The following is a 19500-nucleotide window of genomic DNA, read 5'->3' as shown; positions in this document are numbered from 1 at the left end:
CGTCATTTTGAGAGCATGCTGTAACTAGAAGCACGACTAACTCAGCTGTATTGCTTCTTGGGAAAGATGTGCCCAGTCGTCATGTATAGCTACCGAGACGAGCATCCGGTGCACATCCCATGCGGACTGCGAGCAAGCCTTTGCACCGCGCATCAGACATAGTATGCTTAGTTTGGTAAAAACAGATATGCTGGTACAGTGTCGCTCATAAAATATAACGACATGCTCGTATCCGACACATGTGAATATTCCTACGGTATTCCCTGGCGATAATAAAAAGCGGAAGTTTCAAACAAAAGCCTTCCCTAGGTAAAACTCTTACTGTATAGATTTCGGACTTTGATTTTGTCTGCTTTTTGAATATGCCTAACTGTAATATTTTACCATTATTCTTCGATTTATGATAACGTTGCGACATCAGGGTGACAATTGTTGCATGAGTGATAGATTGTATTGCTATAGTGATCGGTATTATGAGTGCCCTGCAATACGAGTGACTCTAGATAACAAAGATTCAGCGAGAAAACTTCTAATACCATGAAATAACACTTTTGCGGATCTAGAGTATACTGGGCAGCGATCGACTCCTGAGCAAATAACTGAGCATGAGAGTTTTGTATTCACTATGAAATGTCATATAAGATGGCAAGTGGATTTCGATTCCCTGAGGGTCATATGACTTTTCGTGAATGCTGAAGTACTTTCACGGCTCGTTTGCACTTTAGTATGAAATCGAAAGCTCGAAGTAACCTCTCTGCGTCTGTAGTTAAACAACTGCGTCCTTCACGTCCCGCCAGCAGGCATGCGCGCTCTCTTCCGTACCGACTTAACGGCGGTGCATCTGAGAGCAGACTCACAAGGAGACCACACGCCAACCACATTTTTTTGGTAACATTTTGTATTTATTTTACTTGAAGTTCAGAACGCAAATGTCAGCCACCTAAAGCTGATGCATGCAACTCTGAAAACTTCTCGAGAAAATCCACTCTCATGTATTCGCAGGATCTTTTGTTCACTAAGGCTATTTTCACGATTTGGCCACGTGGTTCACTGGGTAGTGTTTCCTGGTGGCTGGCACCTTACCAGCTTCTTGCTTGATGAAGTAATCCATTTTACCAATGTATATTCTATGTTATGCTGCACCGCCTTTCCAGAGTCCACGACAAACTGTAAGGTCCAAGACAACTGGCTGAACGTACCAGTTTACAATCAAGTGAAAGATGCGGTTGAATAACGTCCAATAGCACCAATCCCTTTCTGATTTTGATTTTTTTTGACAGTCGTATTGGCCAACTAGAATCACGTTAACAATTTCGGTTCCTCTTCTTCCTTTGTTGTTGTTTCCTATATTTCCAGTACCTCCTCATTTTCTCCCCATGAAGACTCTTGCTTCCTTCTGTCCAAGTTGTCCCGGTTTTTTTATTTCTTTTGCTTTGAAAGCTTTCCAAATTTATTATTTTCTTTTTAAAACGGTTTCCTTCTGATGTTTCTGATTCTTTGATGTTGTTTCTTTCTAAATCTTTCCTTACTATTGTAATCCATGCTATTGTCGATTTCTTATTCCAGAAATATATGAGTATTTGTTTCGTTAGTCTATTTCCATCCATTCGGTGGAGGTGTCCGAAAAAGGTTAATCTTCGTTTGCCCATTAGTTCAAATATTTTCTCTATATTTTTGTAGATCTCTCATTACTTTTTATTTTCCAACCATCTACAGTTTTTATTGCACCCCTAGTTTACTACAGTCAAGTTTTCGGATGACAGATTTACTTTTGAGTGATGTAGTCCTTGAGTTGTGCGTTCATTTTATAGCCTACAGAAAGCCTGGCAGGAGCCTTAACCATCGAAAATATGAATGCAGGTATAGCATAGGCGGGGTTAACGGCTTGGTCTTTGGGGTCTTGTCACGGTTCGCGCGGCTTCCCCCCCCCCCCCCCCCCCCCCCCCCCCCCGTCAGAGGTTCAAGTCCTCCCTCGGTCCCTCGGGCACGGGTGTGTGTGTTGTCCTTAGCGTCAGTTAGGTTAAGCTAGATTAATTAGTGGGTCAGCCTAGGGACCGATGACCTCAACAGTTTGGTCCCATAGTCCTTACCACAAAATTTTTTCACAAGACATGGTTACGACGTTATGTGCCTGCAAATATGAAAATACGCTGTTCAGTACAGTTGGGGTAATGCTTGTTCACACATGAGGTACAATGGAATGTATGTCGTTATAACTACGTTGAGTTTACATGACTACCTGTAACGCACTGATAATTTCTGCACTGCTAGCCGAAATCTAGGTCAACAAGAAAAAGATGATTTTATGACAAATGCTGGCCTTCTTTCTGTCCTGGGATACAACAATGTCGTGGAGCGCTATCATTCGTATGGAATCGAACTTGACGCAGTCTGTATTTCGTCGACAAGGTACGTGCTACGAAGAAAAATTAATCACGGCAGCTGCACTCTGATCGTTCGTCTGCATAACTGACGTAAAGTTTCAGAAATTTTGTGTACGACACATTCTATGCCCCTAAATCGTTATTTGTTGGTTGTGGTGCAGGAAATTTTGATTGTAACACTTCGCTGCCATAACTATTGACATTTTACTAATGGAATATTTCCAAATACGTCATCAAATACGCAGGCAGCCTCAATCAGCAGCCTGCAAATTGTTCCAGTCGCCTAAACTAAAATATATTGAGCGACAGTCGTCTTTTTATACGCATCAGGATGTCGATTGAAATTCCCCAAGACGTATGGGTGCTATACGAAGAATACGACAGCAATTTAGAAGGAAGTAAGACGCAGCCTTGGAGTATTCACTATCTAATTCAACCTATACGCTGACCAAGTAGTAACGGAAACTATGAAGAAATTTGGGAAGGAATTTAAAGTTCAGAGATAGGTAACGAAACCCTCAAGATTTCCCAATAACATCGTAATTCTGCGACAGACAGAAACGTACCTGGAAGATTAGAATGAATAGTACCTTGGAAACACATTAGCAGATGAACAGATACAGAAATAAAACAACGCAGTCTAATATTGTCCAATTCCTTCAGATGATACTAAGGGAATTGCGAAATGAGATGCTAAAAGTAGTAGAAGAGAAGTCAAGAGCTAAAATGTGGACTAGCTCTGAAAGAAATGATGAAAAAGAGGAGTTTGTGAACGTGGAATAAAGATTTATTACAAAGCTTTTTCTCGAAGTATTTGTTTTGAGTCTAACCCTAACAGGAAAGTGAAACTTATACCATAATCAGAACAGAGACGACGGGAATAGACGGGAATAGAAGCTTTGGAAATTGGTGCAGGAGATGAATGCTGAAAATTAGATGGGTAAATAGGGTAACTACAGACAAGCTGATGAACTTAATAGGAGAGAAAAGAAATGTATGGCACAATTTGACTAAAAGAAAGGATAAGTTGGTAGGGCACATCCAAGGCATAAACGCATAATTGTTAATGGAAAGAAATGTGGGGGTCAAAATTGTAGTACGAGACCAAGGCTTGAATGTGGTTGATATGCTCTTTCTCTGCATCAACATACATACTCCGCAGGCCACCGTACTGTGCGTTTCGGAGAGTACTTTGTACCATTAATAGTCATTTCCACGCGCAGTCAGAGCGGGGGAAAACGACTGTCTGTCAGCCTCTGTATCAGTGCTAATACGTGGGGCGTTTGAAATGTCCGTGCAAAAAAAAAAAAAAAAAAAAAACTACCTACGCGTTTTGGGTAAACCCTTTTAATTTATCGACATAGTCCCCTTATAGGCTTATACACTTCGTCCAACGGCTTTCTAATTTGTCAGTTCCTTCCGAATAATAGGAACTGTCGAAGTTTGCAAAACACCTCCTCGTTTGAATAAAATCGTTGTCCCGACAGCCATTCCTTCACACTGCGGAACAACTAGTAGTCCAAGAGAGCCAAGTCTGGAGAATAGGGGGGATGTGGAACGAGTTGGAATCCTATTTCCATTCCTTTTGCGACCACAACTACTGGGTTGTGTGCTGGTGTATTGTCGTGATGGAAAAAGACTGTTTAGCGATCCAATCGCCGGGGTTTTTCTTGCAGGTCGTTTTTCAAATGGTCCAATGACGATGAAAAACGTGCACCTGTAATAGGTTCACTCTTTGCTAGATAACTGATGAGTTTCATCCCATGTGAATCCCAAACGGTAGTCGCCATAATGTTTCCGGCCGAAGGAATGGTCTTCGCCTTTTTTTCTGCAGTTTCTCTCTTGGTAACCCATTGTTACCTCCTCACAAGATGAGGAGGTATACTTGGAAAAGGCCGGGAGATACGGGAAGATTTCAATTAGATTACATCATGGTCAGACAGAGATTCCGAAATCAGATACTGGACTGTAAGGCGTACCCAGGAGCAGATATAGACTCAGATCATAATATAGTAGTGATAAATAGTACGCTGAAGTTCAATACATTAGTCAGGAAGAATCAATATGCAAAGAAGTGGGATACGGAAGTACTAAGGACTGACGAGATACGTTTGAAGTTCTCTAACGCTATAGATACAGCAATAAGGAATAGCGCAGTAGGCAGTACAATTGAAGAGGAATGGACATCTCTAAAACGGGCCATCACAGAAGTTGGGAAGGAAAACATAGGTACAAAGAAGGTAGCTGCGAAGAAACCATGGGTAACAGAAGAAATACTTCAGTTGATTGATGAAAGGAGGAAGTTCAAACATGTTCCGGGAAAATCAGGAATACAGAAATACAAGTCGCTGAGGAATGAAATAAATAGGAAGTGCAGGGAAGCTAAGACGAAATGGCTGTAGGAAAAATGTGAAGACATCGAGAAAGATATGATTGCCGGAAGGACAGACTCAGCATACAGGAAAGTCAAAACAAACTTTGGTGACATTAAAAGCAACGCTGGTAACATTAAGAGCGCAACGGGAATTCTACTGTTAAATGCAGAGGAGAGAGCAGATAGGTGGAAAGAATACATTGAAAGCCTCTATGAGGGTGAAGATTTGTCTGATGTGATAGAAGAAGAAACATGAGTCGATTTAGAAGGGATGGGGGACGCAGTATTACAATCGGAAATCAAAAGAGCTTTGGAGGGCTTACGGTCAAATAAGGCAGAAGGGATAGATAACATTCCAACAGAATTTCTAAAATCATTGGGGGAAGTGGCAACAAAACGACTATTCACGTTGGTGTGTAGAATATATGAGTCTGGCGACATACCATGTGACTTTCCGAAAGGCATCATCCACACAATTCCGAAGACGGCAAGAGCTGACAAGTGCGAGAATTATCGCACAATCGCATCGAAGCTGCTAACAAGAATAATTACAGAAGAATGGAAAAGAAAATCGAGAATGCGCTAGGTGACGATCAATTTGGCTTTAGGAAAAGTAAAGGGACGAGAGAGGCAATTCTGACGTTACGGCTAATAATGGAAGCAAGGCTAAAGAAAAGTCAGGACACTTTCGTAGGATATGTCGACCTGGAAAAAGCGTTCGACAATATAAAATGGTGCAAGCTCTTTGGGATTCTGAAAAAAGTAGGGGTAAGCTATAGGGAGAGACGGGTCATATACAATATGTAAATATATAATAAGAGTTGAAAATCAAGAACGAAGTGCTCGTATTAAGAAGGGTGTAAGACAAGGCTGTAGCCTTTCGCCCCTACTCTTCAATCTGTACATCGAGGAAGCAGTGATGGAAATAAAAGAATGGTTCAGGAGTGAAATTAAAATACAAGGTGAAAGGATATCAATGATACGATTCGCTGATGACATTGCTATCCTGAGTGAAAGTGAAGAAGAATTAAATGATCTGCTGAACGGAATGAACAGTCTGAGTACACAGTATGGTCTGAGAGTAAATCGGAGAAAGACGAAGGTAATGAGAAGTAGTAGAAATGAGAACAGCGAGAAACTTAACATCAGGATTGATGGCCACGAAGTCAATGAAGTTAAGGAATTCTGCTACCTAGGCAGTAAAATAACCAATGACGGACGGAGCAAGGAGGACATCAAAAGCAGACTCGCTATGGCAAAAAAGGCATTTCTGGCCAAGGGAAGTCTACTAATATCAAATACCGGCCTTAATTTGAGGAAGAAATTTCTTAGGAGGTACGTCTGGAGTACAGCATTGTTGAAAATTAGGTGGACTGATAAGGTAAGGAATGAGGAGGTTCTACGCAGAATCGGAGACGAAAGGAATATGTGGAAAACACTGATAAGGAGAAGGGACAGGATGATAGGACATCTGCTAAGACATGAGGGAATGACTTTCATGGTACTCGAGGGAGCTGTAGAGGGCAAAAAACTGTAGAGGAAGACAGAGATTGGAATACGTCAAGCAAATAATTGAGGACGTAGGTTGCAAGTGCTACTCTGAGATGAAGAGGTTATCACAGGAAAGGAATTCGTGGCGGGCCGCATCAAACCAGTCAGTGGACTGATGACCAAAAAAAACCCATTGTTTAGATTGTTGTTTGGTCTTAGGAGTATAGCAGTGTATCCATGTTTCATCCGCAGTGACGAAACGACGTTTAAAATTGCGCAGATTCTTACTGAACAGCTTCAAACACTCCTTGCAACACTTCACACGATTCCGTATTTGGTCAAGCGTGAGCAATCGTGGAAACCATCTTCCGGATAGGTTTCTCACGTCCAAATGTTTATGCAAAATATGATGTACCCGTTCATTCGAGATTCCCACAGCACTAGCTATCTCACGCACTTTAACCCTTCTGTCATCCATCACCATATCATAGATTTTATCAACCACTTCTGGAGTCGTAACCTCAACATGGCGTTTAGAACATTCACCATCACTTGTGCCCATATGGCCAATCCGAAAATTTTGAAACCACTTATAAACTGTTCTAATCGAAGGTTCAGAGTCATCGTAATGTTTATCAAGCTTCTCTTTAGTCTCCTGAAGCGTTTTGTCTTTCATAAAGTAATGTTTAGTCACCACACGAAATTCTTTTTCGTCCATTTTTTTACAATCACTCGACTTCCTTGATTCACACGAATGCCAAACACAAAGAAATCGACCAATATGGCTGAAACTTGGTGTGCGTTCTTTCCAAATATGCTACTAACTAAACATGACGTCGATACGCGCCGGTGGTGCCATCTCTCGGACTTTGCACTGAATTTCCTAACGCCCCTCGTATCTCACAGCTTATCTTCGTGGTCCTTACGCGAAATGTACGTCCGTGGCAGTAGAACCGTTCTCCAGATAGCTTCAAATGCCTTTTCTCTGAATTTTCTCAACAGCGTTCTTCGAAAAGAATGTCACCTTCCCTACAGACACTTCCATTTGGGTTCCCAAAGCATCACCGTAATGCTAGCGTATTGCTCGGATATGCCGGTAAGAAGCTTAGCAGCTCTCCTCTGACTTGCTTCGACGTCGTCCCTTAATCCGCACTGATTCGGATCCCAAACACTCGAACTGTATTCGAGGGTAGGTCGTACTTGCGTCCTATGTGCGCTTTCCTTCACAAACGGACCCCACTTTACCAAAATTCTTCCAATACAGCGAAGTCTATCATCAACCTTCCCTAGAATAATACTCACTTGATCGTTTCATTTCATATAGCTTTGCAACGTTACGTCCAGATATTTAAGTGATGTGACTGTGTAGAACAGGACATTGTGTACGTTCAAGTCCTTGTAGCTACACTACCTAGCAACAGTCGAAGAACCTCGTTCTAGATATATTAGTGTGGAGAGACGCATCAAATTAACTTTGGACTGAAAATCACATTAAGAACTACAGAGAACAATGAAACATCAAATTCAGAAACAACATTAACAGTTATAAACGAAATTTTGTAAGTATTTAGAAGTACTTCGTACTTTACAGTTCTGTATATAATCAGCTTCCTTTAGTATCTCGGAGGACTGGAAGGCTGGCTTCGGAATATTGCTAGCTCCCATTTTCACAACCCCACGCCACATGGAGACCATTATGCTGGGGCTCCTGTCTGGGTAATAAATCAATTTGCTGAAATGGTGTGCACGTACGATGTCAAGGGTAATCCCACATGTCCGCTCTAAATGACAGCTACATTGTATACTCGTTGTTCTGTACCTTCCTGCTCATATTTCATGTAGCGCGTCGTGCGCTATTACTTCTAAATTACTCTGAGGGCATACAGACAGCATTGTTGAAGTCTGAACCCTTCACTGTAACAACAGTTCCAGTAGAAAACCACTGTTCTCTATTTTGTGATAGTGCTTTGAGATACAGTGCTAAGCCCAAGTGTTGTGGCTATTGGAAGGTCGAAGGTAACATAGTCGAAATCTATCATAGTCTTAAAAACCGTCCCAGAGCTCTTGAAAACCTAGTGCGTTCTGTTGTGTATAGAACTCCAATTAATTTAATTATCTGAGTGTCCTTAATGTAGCATTAGCATTTCATTACCTGACATCGATTTTGTTTCAAGATGTTTGTAATTATAAAAACGAGACGTCAGAGGAAATGCCATAATGTAAACGCACTCAGTCAAAGGTTGAATTACAGAAGTTCAGTGATATGGACGAAACGAGTGGAGTATCCTAGTGGAACATCGTAGCTGGCCATGCATAATGTAAACAGCATCAGGACTATTGCTTTTACCGTATAGTGACAGATTTTTACCATGGGACTCAGTAACTTAACGATATGTATTTAATTATATGTATTTATTTCATTCCTTGCAGATGAGGAATTACGCACGACAGTATTGTATCTGTTTCATATTTATGACACATTTTTAGATCCTATGAAACAAACGGATGTACAGCGTTTAATTTACTTGTGTGTACTGCCATTACTAATAGTCCAATTGTGTAGGCCAGTGGACGTCAAACTGCGAATCACATATTCTTGCGGCCAGCGGTTCACAGCCGTACATCTAGCGACAGCCGAATCTACTAATAACGTCAACTAACGCTGAGAGATTCTTCAGAGAATACTTTTCCTGCACCAAATAAACAAGTCAGTAATATTTTAAAATGTAGTTAACTTTAATTGACATTGGTGAAGTTTACTGTGAGTGAAATAAAGTTTGCCGTGCCTCAGGGGCAGCCACTGCAAGTTTGATGATGTTTTATTGTTTGTCTTTTAGTGCAGACAACTCATGGGTGTAAATTTCTCACATCGATTAGCTGCTACGGTATAAATTTCACCCAGAAGTAGGATGGATTTGTGAATGTGAATTATACAGACGGTCAACTCGAAATGCAGTGCGGTGCATATTTGTAGCAAGGAATACGAAAATAAATTAATGCTATTATGTTATAGTGTCTCGTATTGTGTAATGCATTTAAATATAAGTAAACTTACTGTTAGAAATCAATTAATCATCTACTCACACAGACAACACAATAAAACTTCCTCAGGGAATTAGTCAGTATCACAACTTTGAGCTCTCTCAGACTGACGGTAACAAAAAGAAAACAGTTGACACAAAGTCTACCTCAAATTTTTAAACGATACTCTAAAAACATTCAGACGGACAATCGCTATATATTTTAATGTACTTAATATACTAAGATGTACCTAATATATGATAGGGATAATAAATTTCTTGACAGATTTACTTTAAATTTTTACACGATAATGTCATAAAAAATCAGAATGTACAGATTTCTTTTTACAACCAACTGCGAGAAAAAAAATCTAGTGCTGAGAAAAAGGGCAGTTCCATTCTCTTTTCTCAAGTCAGTGCTAACTATGATAACAAGGAATTTAAGCTATTAGAGAAACTTTTTCTCCAAGTATATTCGGTTCCCTTGTACACGATTTTGAACAAAAGCTGTATACTCAACTATGTGCTGTTTCTTTCTTCCTCAAAATCAGTTCTGACAGCGTCTTTGATTAGTTATAAAAAAGTTCCGGGTTCGAAACCTGCCTCCACTTAAATTCTCAATAATAATCAGCGTTGGTGGCCGAAGACTTCCAGCGTAGGAATTCACCCTCTTTCTTCAAATGGCCATGGCATAGACGGCGGAGAAGCGACAGGGATTTGGGGCACTCTCTTGCCCTTGATGTAGGAAACGGCCTCTACAGGCGGAAGAATCAGCAATGATCAACAACATGAAGATGTAGACAGCAATGGGAAACCTGCACTACAGATATATAGTGTGTAGCCATAGGACACGTGGGTGTAATTGAAAAAAAAAAAGTGTCATGATGTTCTCTCCATTGGCAAAATATTCCGGATAGTCCCCCATTCGGATCTCTGGGAGGGGATAGTCAAGGGGGAGACGACCAAGAGAAAACTTGAATAACCTACCCAAGGATAGAATAATATGAGTCTGGACATAGAACGTCAGAAGCTTGAGCATGGCAGGAAAGCTAGAAAGTCTGAAATGGGAAACGCTAAGGCTCAATCTAGATATAGTGGAGGTCAATGAAGTGAAATGGAAAGAAGATACGGATTTCTGCTCAGATGAGTATAGGGTAATATCAACAGTAGCAGAAAATGGTATAACGGGAGTAGGATTCATTAAGAGTACGAATCTAGAGTAGACAGTGTGTAACCGTGAACAATTCAGGGTTAGAATTGTTCTCATCAGAACCGACAGCAAACCAACGCCGACAACTATATTTCAGGTGTACATGCCAACGTCGTAAACAGATGATGAAGAGATACAGAACATGTGGGGTGATGCCGAAGAGGTAACGCAATAGGAAAGGGAGATGAAAATCCAATAGTCTTGGGGACTGGAATAAGGTTGTAGGGGAAGAAGTAGAAGGTGACAAGAGAACATGGGCAAGTGGGAATGAGACAGGAGAATGACTCATTAAGTACCGTAATAAATATCTGCTAGTAATAGCGAATAATCTGTTGAAGAATCAAAAGTGGAGAAGATACTAGAAAAAGGCCGGGAGATAGGGAAAAGTTTCAGTTAGAGTACATCATGGTCAGACAAAGATTCCGAAATCACATACCGGGGTACCCAGGAGCAGATATAGACTCAGATCACAATGTAGTATTGATGAAGAGTAGCCTGAAATTTAACAACTTAGTCAGGAGTAATGAGTATGCAAAGAAGCGTGACCTGGAGGTGCTAAGAATGAATAGATGCGCTTCAAGTTCTCCAAACTATGGATATTGCAATAAGCAATAGCTCAGTAGGCAATACGTTTGTAGAGGAATGGACGTCTCTAAAAAAGGCAACCACAGGGTTGGAAAGAAAAACATAGGTACAAAGAAGCTAACTGCGAAGAAATCTTGGGTAACAGAACAAATACTTCATACCGATGGAAGAAGGAAGGACAAAAATGTTCAGGGAAATTTAGGAACTTACAAATTCAAGTCGCTGAGGAATGAAATAAACAGAAAGTGCAGGGAAGCTAAGACGTAACGCAAGTGTGAAGAAATGTGAAGAAAGAGAAAAAGAAATAATTGTCGGAAGGACTGATTCAGCGAACAGGAAATCAAAAGAGTCTTCGGTGACATTAAAAGCAAGGGTGTTAACATTAAAAGCGTAACGGGAATTTCACTGTTAAATGCAGAAGAGTGAGCAGGTAGGTGGAATAGTACATTGAAGGACTATATGAGGTGGAAGATTCGTCTGACGTATAGAAGAAGGAACAAGAGGTAGAAGATCCAGTATTTTATTCAGAATTGAAAAGGGCTTTTGAATACTTAACATCACATGAATCATATGGGATGGATAACATTCCATCATAAATTGTAAAATCATTGGGAGAAAAGGCAGCAAGACGGCTATTCACGTTGCTGTATTGAATGTATGAGTCTGGAGATATATCATCTGACTTTAACAAATATTTCATCCACACAGGTTCAACGACTGTAAGAGATGACAAGTGCGAGAATTATCACACTATCAGGTTAACAGCTCAGGCATCCAACTTGCTAACAAGAATATTATACAGAAGAAAGAAAAAGAAAATGGGGATGTGTTAAATGATCAGTTCGGCTTGAGAAAAGGTAAGGCACCAAAGACGCAACTATGCCGCTGTGTTTGATAATGGAAGCAAGAGTAAAGAAAAATCAAGGCACTTTCATAGAATTTGGTGACCGGGAAAAAGGGTTCTACAACGTAAAATTGTGCAAGATGTTCGAAATTCTGAGGAAAATAGGGGAAAAATACGACACGCACAGAAGCCAAGACGGAATAATAAGAGTGGAAAACAAAGAACGAACTGCTCGGATTAAAAAGGGTATAAGACAGGGATTTCGTCTTTAAACCCTATTGTTCAACCTATACATCGAAGAAGCAATGATGGAAATAAAAGAAATGTTCAGGAGGGGAATTACAATTCAGGAGGAATGATTCGTTGGTGACTTTGCTATCCTCAGTGAAAGTTAAGAAACATTACATGATCTGCTGAATGGAATGAACAGTGTGATGAGGGCAGAATATGGATGGAGAGTATATTGAAGAAAGACGAAAGTAATGAATAGTAGCAGAAATGAGAATAGCGAGAAACAAAACATCAGGATGGATGGTCAGGAACTAGATAAAGTTAAAGGATTCTACTTTCGAAGCAGCAGAATAACCAGTGATGGAAGGAGCAAGGACATCGTAAGGAGACTAGCACTGGCAGAAAAGGCTTTCCTGACCAAGAGAAGTCTACTAGTATAAAAAATACTCCTTAATTTAACGAAGAAATTTCTGAGTATGCTCGCTTGGAGCGCAGTGAAACAAAGATTCTGGGAAAACTGGAACAGAAAAGAATGCAATTATATGAGATGTAGCTACAGACTAATGTTGAAAATTAGATAGACTGATAAGATAAAGAAGGTACTGAGGTAATGTGGGTACAAGGACAAATAATTTATTCAGAATTGTGGTTGGATTTTCCCCAGCCCCTTGCGACCTGACTACACCCCCCCCCCCCCCTTAGCCCATGGAAATGGAGTGAAAATCTCAATCCAACTTGCAGAAAGGAACGTTAGGTTAGTGTACATTATTTTTGGTGGGAAACGGAGAATCTGTGCTGGGGAGGAAGGGAGCGTATTTTATTTATTTATTGATAGCTCTATTGGGCTACCCCCATTAATCTTACTTGGAAACATGTGTGTTTGCTTTGACATGCGGGAACCGATTGAGCTACTTCGCACTGCTTCAACAAGAGGGCGCTATTGGCGTTCCCCTTCCCCCCCCCCCCCACTTTTCTCTGACGGCAGCCATCCCCCACCAATATGCCTTTCAACGAAGAGGAAACCCTCAGTCTCTGTCCATCTGCCAGAGAGGAAGTTTAGGTTAGTGTATTTATTTTACGTGGGAAACTGAAGCAAAGATCGCTACTAATTACACGTCTATATGCATACTGCTAGGCAGTGAGTGCCTAAAATGGCAATACGGCTCAAATTTGACACTGTCACATAATTGGTGTCACTCATCTGGAAAGAAATTCACAATACCACTTTCAAATAGTAGCAGGAGCACTCAGAATAAATAGTAACTTTAAATAGGACTCTCACTTCACCTGTAAGTCGAAATAAATATCTCTGCTACACTTGTAAATTATTGGGAAAAAGACGCAGTACAAAACAATAACTGAAACTGCCCCCTAAACTGATATACATATAGACATTACGGAGTGTTAAAAAACGAGAACGGCAGTGATGTTAACAATAAATTTGACTATACACATTCCTGCTCTTCATAATTTTTCTGAAACGCTGAGTGAGCTTAGTTTATATTTTCTGGTGGAGTCTTGGATGTTCGGCCACTTACTTTCTATTTTCCTCCCTTTTCGATGCAAAGTTGTGCAACGGGACACCCCCTTTGACCGCTAAGCACATATGTGAAAATCAGAACAATTACGTATCCAAACGTTCATGACATTTCTCGAAACCCACAACAGATAGTGCAAAAAACACAGACACATAGCAGATCGGATGTCTAAACGATTCTGCTACAATTCGAAGTACTGTCCTACCGACGTGAGAAACGGCTGAAATTTTCTGTGAATTTTCTGTGTACTGCAACCATTGGCAGTAGATGCTCTAAAGCCACATTGGTGGATGGTGGATTGCATCTCACCTGTTCGAACCAGAGGAGAATGAACTGTCTGGACTAGTCTCTGAACACTCGAACAAAGAAGACATCAAGTGACTGATGTCATGGCGTTTCCTGTGACTGGTGCTTCCTAAGTGATTATTACTGAACGTATCGGCGAACGTGTTGTTGGTGTTGGAGCACTGTGCACTACATTCCGCAGATGGACAAATTTGGGGTATTTCAGTTAAAAATTACAAAAGCGGTCCACAGATTATGAAATATGGAAACTATTGTGAAAAGAGAGTAACATTGCTCTGCTACTGTCGAGGAAAACTTGAATTTTTTCGACGTGAAACTTATATCCAACCAGGCTATATCACCACAAACGATTGTACCACTAGCCATATCGCTATGTTGCTGTAGCAAACACAACTCTATCCTGCACCAAACCAAATCATCACTTCCACATCCTTCAGAGAGCCATCGACCGCCAGGCACTCCTACATATACCACGAAGACAAACAGTTCACAAAAACAGACGCCCATGCGCCGCACATAGCTACAGTCTGTTGGTCATCCTCCGCAGCCAACTGCCATGAGTCGACCGTCACCCACAGGTATTGGCTCAACGCATCATCGGGCCGTCTTCTGCGGACAGCGGCCACTCGCTGACCTGGTGTGCAAATGCTGGGCTGGTTCCTCCGGTACAAAGCCGTTGGCTAACGATACTGTTTCCGGCCGAGCCTGTTTGCTATAGTGATTTCTGCAAAGAGTTATAATCATCCCCGTATTCTGGTATTACAGGAATATTTACCTTCTGTGCTCTGTAGATGAGAAATGCTTCGTCAATTAGGACATTATTTACCTATCTCGAAACCTATACAAACTCTAACTCGAGTATCCAATTTTACTCTCATAAGAAAAAGTTCGATGATATTGGCGACACTTCTTTAGTGAAATTATCGAATAGCATGCCAAAATTACCAGGATTTCACGTATTTTACATGGTTTGCTCGAATATTACACCATTTACGCGACTATTCTCGGGATGAACCGCACAGCAGTATGTTACAGATCGCCTGCACAATATAATTCTGTAGAATTAAGTGGAAGTGCAATGAAGTGGAAATATATCTTTAGAGAGCCGAAACTTTATCGTGGGACGAGCTACAAACCATTTAGTAACTCGAAATTTATCTCGTACGAAGATGTTTATGTGAAAACTCGAAAAGGGTGGACACTCGTAGTTCCACTCGTATTTTTGTAACGAATACCGATGTAACTGAAACGACAGATTCCAGATCATCCTTGGACTCTAAAATGTCAACTTAAGTTTTAATACTTGTAATCATATGTTTCTCATGTCTAGAGAACCAGCAAACTTCTCTTCCACCGGTGTTTCACCATCTCGATGTAAACAACACATCACGATCCATGTTCTCTCCACCGGGCTGCAGAAATCATTCACAGATGGACAGACGACTCAAGAACAGGATGCTGCATGCAAGCCGTTCAACATAATTCTCGGAAAGACGTCCCCCCTGGAAAAACAGCAAAATACCTGACTATTGCTCGTGGATAAAGAACTGAACGGTCAACGGCCATGTGATTTCAATCGCTATGGATGTCTCGGTGCTGTCTGGTATTGGTTCTCGGCTAATTAAAATCAGACGCATGTAGAAAAAACATTAGGGCGATCTAAGCCACCCTTGTTCGTTTTCACTTCTGATTTATCTATTCCTCCCTCATACCAAAACCGGCCGGAAGCTTCTAGAGCAGAAATATGTTCTATGTGTATTCCCATTCCTAAGATTTTGTTTTACACGTTAAACGAGTGTTAGTTTGTGTTAAGGTTTCGCAGAAAAATTTCTCTGCAATCCTTTAGATAGTTTGTTAGACTGCTCAAAGCCATTCCCTGACGCCTCTCACTGCTGATACTATCATACCTACTGCCGCAGGAAACTTTCATTGTCTGTCGTTCGTTGGACTTGGTATCATGTGAGAGATGTTCACAATACTTCTTTCGAAAAATTGCCGGGACACTGCATTTCTATATAATCTAGTCCACATGAAACTGATGACGGAGTTCACCCAAAAATCTTTCCAAAACGCGCTTAGAAATCGTACCCAAAGATGGTACAGTGACCACGTGTGGAGCTGTCTCTCCCATGCCCACGGCGGTGGTCGGTGAACGTAACGTCAACTGCATGGTGATGCGGGATACGGAGTCCTGCTATGATTTCATAAGAGTATGCCCAACGCGCATAGATGGAAGAGAGCAAACAGAAGCTGTGGCAGGTCTAGAACGATAACATACTTTTACAACGCTTGTGTGTGGGGGGGGGGCGGGGGGGAAGGGGAGCATGCGTTTGAGTGTGTGCATTCGTAAATAATGTACTCTGTCGATCATTTTCACAGACGAAGTCTTCCGACGTATAGCTCTCTAACCTCCCACTGTCAAAACCATCAAGAGCGGCCTTCATTACAATGGCTACGTGCATATCATTCTTCCATTTATGCTCCTCAGCAGAGAGAGAGAGGAAGGTATACTTGTCGAAATCAAACAGTTCTTTTTAAAGAAAATTCCTGTCTAGAATATCTCACGAGCCGTTAAGCATTCTAGCTTCAAAAACATTCCAGAGTGTTGTGGGTAAAGAGTCGCTGCAAACCTAAACATGCTTGACTTGTGAGCAATAGCAAAATATCTACCTCCTGACCACCCCCTTCCAAATATATATCCCTGCATGGTATTCGTAGCGACTGAGCTAATACTCTTTTTCACATCGCTAAGGTATCGTGAATATTATTTACAACAATAGGCCATAGGCTATATACTATTTCTACGATTACTACTCTAGAAATACGACAGTGTCAGAGTCTTCATGCACAGCATAATGTTTCGTGAGAAATAAATCACCTTCTTTTAAATGGAACATACCTTCTTAATACGAAACTATCAGGATCACAGAGTTTTCAACACACTATCCATTGGAACATTTACATTCGTTCAACAACCTCACACCTCCACACATAACGTGGAGCTGCTGTAAGAGTTTTGGGCGACTCGGGGCTTAATTACAGCGTTGCTCACTTTTTACCTCCACACACTGTTCGATAGTGAACAGATCATAATACTGCATTCCGTCTAGATTAGGGTATACCGACATGGGTAATATGCATATGTGTAGGTGTAATTACTTATTTAGAAGCAAACCCAGTACTTACACGCTAATCCAACTATCGTGCTTTGATAGCCAATCAACAGACAAGTATAAGCTGGAACATATAGCTGTCAACGTTTCTTCCACCGTCAGCAATCATCTTCATATTGGACTTCGATCCGAATTGGTGACATACCGACGGGATTTGCGGTCACTAGACAATCACTTTTTATTGGATGGATCACATGGACCCTTCAAAAATCATGCAGATGAATTTGAATCTGACATATTGTTCTGTTTTAGCTTACTGACTGGGGCGTTCGAAGTGCTTGAATAGCTTTCCTTAAGATTCCAGAAATTGAATCCGAATCCGACATACGCATTCTATTTCAGTTCGCTCCAGACCCTTGCTGCCAGGTATTCATGGCAGTTAACGCTACCGGTGGCAGAGTACGGGATTTCCAGTCCTATTAATGTGCAATAGATTCAGGTACGTTCAGGTTTTTCCCACATACTTTCAGACAACTGCATCACCTGCAAACATCGATCATCTAAAACAAATACACTGCAACCGGCTGTACAGCATGTGGTGGATGGCACATCACACTAGTATTACCGATTACCCCTGTACGCCAATCCCACACGATGACTGAGTACAAAATTGCCTATATACGTACATACATACCGTAATTTCTGTAGAAATATGTCATCTTTCCCAGAGATTTCTGTTTTTGACACATGTTCGAATGAGTTGACCAAGCTGTATGATCCCAGCAGTATACGTATGATGCTTTTGCTTCCTAAATCAGTGTTGTAAAACGAATAGATGTGGGCTTACAGTATTGGTGGACAGCGATTATGCAGTGTCGAGCTGTCATATCTATGTTACTGTTCACCAGTATGTATCACTCAACTACAAAGGTGTCTATGCTTGTTAACGTCGGGATAGCAGCTGACGATGACCTAAAAGCTATAGTTCAAATTGATAACGTATAGTGAGGCACAAAGGTGAGGCTCGTTCAAACAGAGTGAGGGAAGCTATGTTGCAAACTGACGTTGACTCCTATGCATGACACATTCTATCTAGGAATTCCCGTCTTCGATGCCAGCAATGTTATTGCACAAACAGCTCGAGAGGCATCGCAGGATGTATTTGTAAGGCAACAAACTACCGTGAACAGACATGGTGCCCAGGAAGTGGTATGTGCTGCAGTAGAGGTAGAGTAGGATTGGATTGAATTGTTTGCGGGAGGAGACCAAACAGCGAGGTCATCGGTCTCATCACCTTAGGGAATAGCGGGGAAGGAAGCCGGTCGTGCCCTTTCAAAGGAACCATCCAGGCATTTGGCTGGAACGATTTAGGGAAATCACAAGAAACCTAAATCAGGATGGCCGGACGCGGGATTGAACCGTCGTCCTCCCGAATGTGGGCCCAGTGTGTTAGTCACTCCGCCACCTTGCTCGGTGGAGCGATAGTAGATCTGTGCTATTGTTTGGATTAAGATAGTAGGAGCATTGAAATTTAGCTGTGCTATTCGTGATTTCGGTCACTCCATTACAAGAGCAACGAGCGATTATTGCAAAATGGTGTCCCTACTCCAACAGGTGTTGCAAAGCAACAAATGTGGAATTCCAAGCGTACCAAAAAGGTTTGCGAACACTGTCGGATAGTTCCCGAGCGGCAGTCAGTCCTATTTAAGTACAGCGATGTTATGAGCGGTACTCCCTCCAATCGTTAACATATATAGCGTTCAATCTAGAGTCTTCCAAGCCATATACGCAAATATAGACTCCGTCCTGATTTGAAGTGTAATCTACTTACAATGGAAATTAGCGTTCCAGCCAAGCAATGGAATCAGATGTCTGTAGCGTAGTTACCAAACATTTGTCAGGGCTGTTGAAGTAAAGTGCTGCTGTATAGGGTACTCCCTCTCAATGCTAACAAATGTGTCATATACGTATAAGCAAAATTTAATTTGCTTCAGATGGAAAAAAAATGCCCGATAATCCAGAGATGCAATGGAATGAGAGTTGTGTAATTTTGTCTCCAAACGTCTGTCAGGGCTATTTAAGTACAGTGATGCAGTGAGTGGTACTCCCTCCTACCATTAAAAAATATTCCATTAAAACTAGAGTCTTCCATGTTGTATACATACGTATAGACTCCATTCTAATTTTGAAATGCAACTTGCCTACAAAGAAAACAATACCCAGTAATCGTACGCTGCATTGGAACCACTTGCATATAACATATGTCCAAAGCGACTATCAGGGCTATTTAAAAAAGTGACGCTATGTAAGGTAGTCCTCCCATAATTAACAAATGTTCTAGTAAAGCTACAGTTGCCCACACTATACACATCCCATACTGTATTTTGAAACGGACTTCTGTATC

Source organism: Schistocerca serialis, chromosome 6, assembly GCF_023864345.2.
Source record: "Schistocerca serialis cubense isolate TAMUIC-IGC-003099 chromosome 6, iqSchSeri2.2, whole genome shotgun sequence".
Lineage (NCBI taxonomy): Eukaryota > Metazoa > Arthropoda > Insecta > Orthoptera > Acrididae > Schistocerca > Schistocerca serialis.
Note: the sequence above shows the minus strand (reverse complement) of the source record.